Raw genomic sequence first — 9,478 nt, 5'->3', positions numbered from 1 at the left:
GAATGTTTTGGCTTCCCTAATAGAAAAACAATAATTCAATCATGTATTATAAAGGAATTTCCTGGAGAAGTTTGGCCCCACTCAATCATCCTATTAGATTTATCCTTAATGTGGAAGAACAGCACATTAGATTCATTACATACATTAGGCCAGCTACGTTCATTTCCAGATGGGTTTCCGTAGAGTGGTCAAAATGCCTAAAAAAAGGCATTTTGAAGATATCTTTATATGTAACTCCTAAAGCATGATAATAATGGTGCAGTCTTACACCACTGGATGCCCAGTAATTCCTCTTTGCAATGGAAGGACACATTTAACACAACTAACTGTAAGTATTTTATAAATCAATAGTGACAGGCCCACAGGGCTGGGATCATTGTTTTATTTTGCTGGCAGGGGCCCACAAGACTAGGATATTATGCAAAGAAGAGAGAGGATGTGTGAGGAGATAGTTATGCTAATGTACAGAGCTTCCCTCCTCCCTCTCTCCTCCCTGGAGTAACTGTCTTAATATTACATGTGGTGATTTGTCCTTGGCAGTTCCAAATTATCTACACCTGTTGGCTCTGGCACACTAAATAAATACCCCATTAAAGATTTCCCTATTCACCAAGAATGAGGAAAATGCAGTTCAAAGTGCTCTGCTACATCCACAAAACCCTCACTAAAGTGTTTTAGCTAGCTTTCAAGTGAGAGGAGCTAGATGAGTATCAACACTTTTGAAAATAGGGCTGCAGAGCAATCTTCATGCAATTTTAGAGATTTAGCTTCCCTAGAGCCCTGGAGACTTGGTCCTGGCTGGGATCTGGGATGGAGCTGCTGGAAAAGAGCCCTGTGCTCACATCAGAGCCTGTAAGGGACTGTGTCTATGATGGAGACTCAAGGTCCCTAAACAAAATTAAAGGAGGTGTGTCACCTCTGGAGACAATACTCTCTTCTCATGTAGCTCTGGATAGAATCCTTTTCTTTAAAGCTTCTCAAGAACCAGAATCTCTTGTGTTTGTGAAGACTACATTGTGTGACTTTTTCCAGCTGCCAAAAACACAGATCTCAGCAGACTCTTACTGTTGACAGGATAGCTTTTAATTTCTCAGGGTCCTTTAGATGTTTTCCCCTCACATTCTCCTTCATCTCACAAATGTGCCATGTGTCCAGCTTCTTCTCCCTGGATCAGGGTCTTGGATGCTGCTGGTTAGCCAAAGTACCAGTGGTCACTTCCCATCAGGGTCCCAGAGGAAGAGCAGAACTTTGAGGGGCAGCTTTTGTAAGTGTCTCCATGAGAAAAGCAGAGCAACCTCTTCAGAGGGAAGATGAGCTTATTGTGGGAGGTTGATTTTGCTGTTCTGGAGTACAGCACCTTCTTTACTGATCACACTGGACACACTGCAGATGTGCTGAGGTACTATTTCAGTAAAAAAATCACTCCTGAACTGAAAGTGTATAAAATTGCTCCAAAAACACTCATTACTTTAGTAATAAAGGATACTTAATTTAAGGAGTTCATTTTTTGCTCTATGCTTTTGCACATTCAGGGTGCTCAACCCAGACCAGGACACAGTTGTGATTATGAAGCATCACAGAGCAGCTGGCCCCACCCAGCTGTGCTGGGCTGGGTGCTGTTTGGGGCCACCTCTCTGCCAGGGTTACCAGAAACGTGGAAGTTCCACAGCAGGAGTTTTGACTGATGCAGATATGGAGAGTTGTTAATTACACACAGCAAACGACTGCAAACCATCACTCTGACTGTACTCGATGCTGGGAAAGGTTTTACTATTCTTGGATCTGCCACAAAAACATTTCAAGTTGTTACAATGCCTCTCCCTGTGAAGAGGCAGGAGGCTCCAGTATTTCAGATGTGCCAGTTCAAACAGTTTCCTCACCACCTTCACTCAAGTGTCTCCTAATGATACCCCTGGACCTTGTATTACACTCCATTACACACAGGCTGCCACATATGTAAAATATATCTGCCCTCTATGCATGTGTAAATATACATGCTTTGCATTCATGCATGTAATACAGGTATCAACTTTCCTAAGCCCACAAGATCTGCAGCTTTACTGGTGCACAAGCATGTCCTCTGCATACTTAGAAATTATAGCAACAAGTTGTGTGTGCCAAGACTTTTCAGGAAGGAATCTGAACCAGGTGACCAGCCAGAAATTTCAAGAAGTGCCCATAAAGTGCTGTAACATGCACTGGAGCTGCATGGGGCAGGCAGGATGCTTTGTGGTGGCACCCCATCTGTCCTCCTGCACATCCAGAGTTTTCAAGGAATAACTCCTGTACCCTGCTGGGACAATTTGCCAGTAATATAATTTTACATATGTTTGAACTGCTTTTGTGGTCTTAGAAAATGTTAAAAGCACACGTATTTGTAAAAACTCTGGGCTGATGTGCTGGAAACTTGCTAGGTGCCTATAATGTTTCAAACTGAATCTTTTTCCTGTTCACTTCTTGCCAGGTTTTCTGTAGTCCCAAGGGGTAAAGTTCTCATCTGTCAATTCCAAATTACTGAAACCACGAAGTTGAGAATATTACAATTATCAAAATCTCAAAAATGATAAATGAAGGGTCTATTTAGAATATTTTTCTATGTGATCTTCTGCTGTGATGAATCCAGTCCCCACTCTTCAAGTCCTGAGTCCTTTGTTCTGCACTGATGGAAATAGCTTAATGCAATTTCCCATGTCCCACAGGAACAGTTTACTGTGGTCATTATATTAATTAATCTTTTCTCTGAACTTGCAATGTCCTTAATACTAGATTTGTGTTCGTTGTCAAATTCCATCTGTAAATTTGTAAGTTTGTAATTTTCTTCACCTTTCCTGACAGTCAACACCTTCCTTCCTCAGAGCAAAAAAGGGGAAATTGAGATACAGGTCAACTAGATAGTCTTTCTGTATATCAGTTCATTTTTATTGTTTATTAAAAATGAAGAAAACCTGATTTAAAAAGTGAAATCTTTATTAAGTACACTGTTAAAACTAAGTAGTAATTTGTTGCTCTTGCTACAGGGAAGCTTGGCATAATTTTCTTTCTTGCACATTTTCCAGCACTATTTTTCTCCATCCCTTTACATCCATTGCAGGAGAGCAAAGCCTCTCCCTGAACAAAGCTCTGCAGACAAACTGGGATTACAGACTGCATTCTGATTTCCTGTATGTTAGAGAAAATATAATATGATGCCAATTACTTCAGGGAGGAATGGCTTTGGATTTATACCACTGTATCTGAGATCATAATTCTTCTCCTTGTGAGTAATTGGGGTCACGTGTCTTCCTTTTTAACCTCACCACTGCAATGCCTACGCCTCATGCTGGAGGGTGAGCAGCCTGAACCATCCCAGATGACTGAGTCATGAACATTTTTTCTAGATGAATACATGAGAGTTTATATGAGAGCAAGTAATTGCTCTTCATATGTGCCTGGGATATTATTTCATTAACCAAACTACTCCCTGTTCATGCAGAAGCCCTAAAGATCAAGCAGCTTCTAGTGCCAAATTAAGTTTTCCTTGGGGTTAGAGCACAAAGCCAAAACTTTTGGGTCCTTTTTCATTGCCTTCCTCAATTTGTGACTTTAGACAAACTCCCTGGGATCTCTGTACATCAGTTACCTATCTATAAAGTCAAAAGAATGCTTAATTTACAAGGGAAAAGAGATGTGAAAGTTAAGCATAAGGGGCCAGATTCTGTCCTTTTACTCATACTGAAACAGTCCCAGGCTCTGTGTTCCTTGACTGTTTGGCTCCATGACATCACCAAGGAAAGCTGCCCTTGGTGTAAGTTCATGTGTTTACCCCGGCTCTCCAGGTAGGCAAAGCACTCTGGAACAGGCTGAAATTCTCCAGTGAAAGCTGCCCTATAAATGCAAAAAGTTCTTGTAACTCAGGTTCACTCTTTGTTTGGGTACAGATTCAACATCTCACTTCCTTGGCTTATGAGACAGGCTGTTATTACAACACTCTTTCCTACCTCCTAACACCTACTTAAACAGAAATCACTTCTTACTGGTCTCATGTTCAGGGCACAGAAATCTATTTAAACTTCCCCTGTGACATGAAGGAAATCATTAAAATCAACCTCAACCCCTCTGCCCTGTCTTGTTACACCAAACCACTACAGGTAAAGGCTTCAGCATGTCTTTAACTCTGCTTTTCTTAGGAAGGACCTCAGCTTCTGAGACTGAAGAGACTTCTCTGAAGCCATGAGCAAACAGCATGAGAAAGCAAGGACATGGGGGAAAAGGGAAGTTCTGCTCCCAAAGGAGGGGCTTAACATGACTGAAGAAGGGAATTAAGACTTCAGATTGAGGCTTTAGCACCATGTTAGGTAAGTGACACCTTTTAGCATAAAATCACTGTATGGAGAGTAAGCAGAATATTATCAGCTATGTTTATATAATAATTTTGTATGTTCTTATATTCATTTCATGCATGCACAAGTGGATATATAACCTATAAGGCACTAGAGGTCTGTTTTGCCACGTTTTCTCCCCATGGTAGTAACTTTTCCTCCCTATATGTAATGTTTATGCTATAGTCAACCAGGTTAGTGATAAAAAACTGTTATTTTCAAAATCCCACAGCTGTAATGGCAGCAGACTGCTTTAGTACCAGGATGGGGTCAAACAGAATAACCCTGAGCCCAGCAGACACTTACCCAACACCCCCACACACACACTGGACACTTCTTACCTTGCCTTTCACAAGGCCAAGAGTCCAAACCCATCTGTGTTCCAGAGATCTACTAGTGCACGCACTAAAGAGCATATTTATGATACCACAAATATTTAAGCATGGTCTCTGCAAGTGGGAGGAGAAGCTGCTCTCTCCAAGAGCTTTTGGCCATAGGATTTCCCTTTCTTGCCAGCCTCCATGTGTCCCCCTGAAGCAATGGGTTTGGCAGGGAGGCCTCAGATAATCATCTGACATCTTTCACAGTGCTCATAAAAAGAGCTAGGATGATCTCCTTACATATTATCATATGTATTTGAGTTTCCACAGCACAAAGCAACACTTCAGGAAAGGAAGGAGAAGCGTGCAGTGGGTATTAAGGCATTCAGGGAGTCATCTGCCAGGCAGTGGAGTGGGGAAGGAAGGATGCTGCCAAAGTGCCTCATAAAGCTCTGGCCAGCTCCTTCCCTCTTTGCTTTCTTGTTGGGAAAATTCAAGTTTTGTAGCCTAATATATAGTGAGACTGTGAAATGAAGCTGATGAAAACGGGTCAGTGTCAGAGGAGGCTCCCTCCTGAAGGGCTCAGAAAGCCCACTGTGCCAAACAGACCCATTTCTTAGGGAAGTGTACTGCCTTCCTAGAGTTCAGATTAAAGATGTGAAGAGAAAGCTTTCTGCCCTGGTATGAGTGTTGGATTTCTATCCATGACTGATTTTTCAGGTAGGAAGTGACAAATTTGTGACAAGAACTTCAAGCACAATCAAGAGAGACTTCAGGGGCTTGGGACAACAAGTTAAGGGATCAGGAGCACAGGCAGTGTTCTCCTCCATCTTTCCAGTTGCAGGGAATGATGAGGGAAGAAACAGGAAGAGCCAGCAGATCGATAGCTGGCTCCAAGCCCAATGTCATTGACAGAATTTTGGGGTTTTTGATCATGGGTCGGTTTACACAACACCGAGCTGGATGCAGATGGGGTACACCTGTGTCAAAATGGGAAAGGATCTTGCACAGGAATTAGCAGGGCTCATTGACACAGCTTTAAACTAGATTTGAAAGGGGAAGGGATAAACCCAGGCTTGCTAGAGAGAAGCCTGGGCCAGCACCCCAAATTCTGAGGGACAGGGTGCTGGTGAGGTCCTTTGGTCTGCTCTCTCAGTGAAAGAAGGGATGGAGATTTGTGCAGCAGCAGAGACACGAGGGTTATTGATATGTTAGAAATAAATGGTGGAAGCACCTGAGAATTGTCAGGCAGGAATTGGGACTTGTCCCCTGAAAAGAGGGCAGGAGTGTGCAGGAGAGAACTTCCTGGCACAGCTGGTGAGGGAGCAGCCAGGAAAGGCACCCACTGAACCTGCTGTTTGTCCAGTGTCTCCAGAGAAGGACTGGTGGGGGATGTGGCTGGAAGCTGCCTGGGGCACAGGGATCATGGAATGAAAGGTATTTTGATTCTCAGAGAAGTGAGAAGGATCCACAGAACTGCTGTGCTGGTCATCTGGAGAGAAGACAGTCCTCTTTAGGAGACAGATTCATGGAGTTCCTTGGAAGAAGAACTGAGTTCAGGAAGGCTGGGCATTCTTCAGAAAGGAAACTCTCAAGGCTGAGGAGCAGGCTGTTCCCATGTGCTCAAAGATGAGCTGGTGGGGATATGCTGGCACAGGATGCCCAGGAGGGGAGTGGCGGAGTCACCAGCCTTGGAAATATTTCAAAGTTCAATAGATGTGGTGCTTAGAGACAGGGTTTTGTGGTGGCTTTGGCAGTGCTGGGTTATTGGTTGTACACAGGGATCTTAAAGGTACTTCCAACCTAAGAAATTCTATAATTCTATGATGCTAAAATATTATTTAAATTTGATATTCAAGCCAGTATCCTGGTTTGGACTAATAAATAGCTTTCCTGTAATATGCTGCTTTACAGCATGGTTGAAGAGAGAGCCAAACTGAGCCTCTGCAAAATGGAAGCTATCCTTGTCCCAAAGTTGACATTTTCAGCTGAAAAGAAAGGATCAGGTTCTCTCCCTCAGTCTGAGCAGATTCTTCCTCTGCAAGTAATTGTGCTGATACCAGTGGTAGTGCAATGGAGTTGAAAGATGTCCTGGCATGGTGTAGAAACCCCTAGCTTTGATTCCAAACACCCATTCACCTTGTTTATTTATGTATTAAAAAACTTTAAATGCCCTAAAGGCGTTGCAGTATATTGGGACTGAGATGCCATGGCTGAGCTTTGCTGGCTGCTTGGTTCTCCCAGCAAACATAAAGAAATCCAGGGCCAGAAAGGATGGAGCAAATTTGTCCAAAAAGCCATTTTGTTTCTTCTGATTGTGTTTTTTGATTATGTTTTTTTGTTGTTGTTGTTGTTTTTCCTCCTCCCTCCAGCCAAATTCCCAGTCACACTGGTAGAGTGAGTATACTTCACTGGATACCCTGATTTAAATAAAGTAGCTTTTTCATTAGCAGATGTAAAGGGTGGATCTCATGGACATGGTTCTGCTGCTTCTTTTTTCTTTTCCTGAACAAAGTCAGCCAGTTAGGTGAAGTACCTGCTCTGTGCCCCCTCTGCTGTTCCATGCATTTCTTTCGTTTCATAATGTCATTTCATGACATGAATACAACTCTGCACATGGTGCTATTTCCCCACAGCATTAATATGGATCTATACATAAAGAAATGAGGAAAAAGAGGAGCTCCTGAAGACCTCCTTGGCTTATCCATTAGTTCTAACTGAAACAGACTGGAAATCTCAGAGAGGAAATTTTGATGCTGGCAAAAAGCCAGACAGATTAAATCAAAATGCGCAGCCCTGCAGAAATCTGAGGAGTTCCTCAGGTTTCCAGTGAGGTCAGTGGGTTGGTGATGGGGAGAGCCCTGGCTCAGCCCTGTTAGAGCCACAGCTCCATGAGATAACTGGGTGTTGGTCACCACTATCTTTATCTGGTTATGTCACTGAGGAGATTAGCAAGCTGATGTAATTCACCCTGGACCAAGCTCATGGCTTGGATGATGAAGATGTAAGGCCATGCTCTGCTCTTCAAGAGCTTGTGATGGGCTCAGGAAACCTGCAGCTCCAAAAACTGTGCTTTTGTAAATACCTGAATCACCCCAAACAACACCCAATCACAAACTGGGTCACAAGGGGAAGGTACTCCAAAAAAGCATTCAAAACACTTCCAGGTGGACAGGAGGAGCTCAAAGGCAGTAATTTTGGGTTGTCTATACCAACTTAATTGACCCTGTCTAAAAAAAATTTCCACCCCTTTAGCTGTCTGGTCCTGTTCTCCTTTCTCCTCCCAGGCTCTCAGCCAGTTTTTAAGTGGCTTGGGGGTCCCTGTGTGCCTAAAGGGGATAAATCTTGGAAGAGTCCAATTATTAATCTCTAGAAGTTCCTACTGAGTATATGATTTCTCTTTCCATTTTATTTCTTAGAAATAGATTAATAGTTTAATTCTCTTGTTTTTCAGCTTGAGGCAGAAAAATCTAACAGGAGTTTTCAGCTTGAATGATGAAAGTTTTGTGAGGATATACTGAATGGCAAATAAGATCTTTTCCTGGGAAGTTCTGAGCAACCTTGGCATGAGGTGGGACTCAGGCAGAGCAGGGTGGACTCACAGAATGTTTAGAAGAGCACTCCAGTGGTTGTGCCAGATCCCCAGAGCACTGCATTGAGTGGGTAAATGTATATGATCTGCCCAGAGATCTCAAGGAAGCAAGGCTGGTTCCTTGTTTCATTTATTTGATGTGATTGTTCCAGAATCTCCTTAACCTGCCTTTCATTGCCATAAAACTCTTTCTTCTCATCCAAATCTTGATGTCATCTTCTCTCTTCCCTCCCCAGAGCTCCACTTCATCTGCTTTTCTCAGATTGCCTCTCCTCTGGTCTGTGGGGATGCCAGAAGAGCAGAGCAAAGATGTCACAGAACAGAACAGAATACTTTGTCCTCTGATCTCTGCTACCTGCAAGGCTTCAGAAGCAGACCCAGCTCTCACTTGATGTCCATGAGAGTGTCCAACACACTGGGGTGGATCTGTAGAGAGCTCATCTTTAGTGACCTGGCAGGTGCTTTGCTGCTACTGTTTATTAAAATTTATAATACTTGGGATCAGTCTTTTATCTCTAAGAAAATAAATAGATCTGCCCTGCTTCCACAGAGGAGGCAGGGAATGAGGGTGGTGCTGAGCTGGCATTTAGCACCAGCTCCAGGAAAATGTGGAGCAGGGTCCCAGCACCCTCCCCTGCCTCCTGCCAGGCTCCTGGCATCCCCAGCTCATGAGCCCAGGCTGAAAGGAGCTGCTTCTTCTCCAAGAAATTTGGACATGGCACCATAACTCCAAACTTGCAGTTTCCCCCTGGATCCCAAGAGCTCTTCCCTGACCAGAAGAAGTTGTCTGGCAATGCAAGGAAACAGTCTGTGCCTGTGCTCCTTCACACTTAGAGACAAGGAAACAGGCGTGCTATGCTGAATTAGGAAAATGGTCTGTCAAGTCCTTATAAACAATAATGAGAAGTAAAATAATGTTTCATTTTCTCCAAATTAGGAGGGTATTTGTTTTGCACGCATTAAAAAAAAAAAAAAAAAAAAATCTGCTGGTCCTCTGAAATGGATCAGTAGTGACATCCAGTGGCCACAAACTGAGACAGCCACAGTAATTTTGGGATATAACAGTTTGGGCTGGATTAACCACTAATTATATGTTTCCTAAAAGTGTTGTGTATTCAGAAAAAAAAAAGTTTGTAGATTTTATAAATTCCATCATCCAGGGAATGAAGAATATATATATATATATATATATATAATATAATATATAT

The 9,478-nt window shown here is 42.9% G+C and overlaps 1 long non-coding RNA gene across 1 annotated transcript; it reads left to right on the top strand.

Moving 5' to 3' along the window:
* Positions 1–1,641: 1,641 nt before the first annotated feature.
* LOC146767080 (uncharacterized) lies at positions 1,642–9,252 on the top strand. Its single transcript, XR_014956185.1, has 2 exons — positions 1,642–4,334; positions 8,507–9,252. It is a non-coding gene; the product is annotated as an uncharacterized LOC146767080 (long non-coding RNA).
* Positions 9,253–9,478: the final 226 nt, after the last annotated feature.

The sequence above is a fragment of the Lonchura striata genome, chromosome 6, assembly GCF_050655825.1.
Source record: "Lonchura striata isolate lonStrDom1 chromosome 6, ASM5065582v1, whole genome shotgun sequence".
In the NCBI taxonomy this organism is placed as follows: domain Eukaryota; kingdom Metazoa; phylum Chordata; class Aves; order Passeriformes; family Estrildidae; genus Lonchura; species Lonchura striata.
This window is presented reverse-complemented; position numbering and strand designations above follow the sequence as displayed.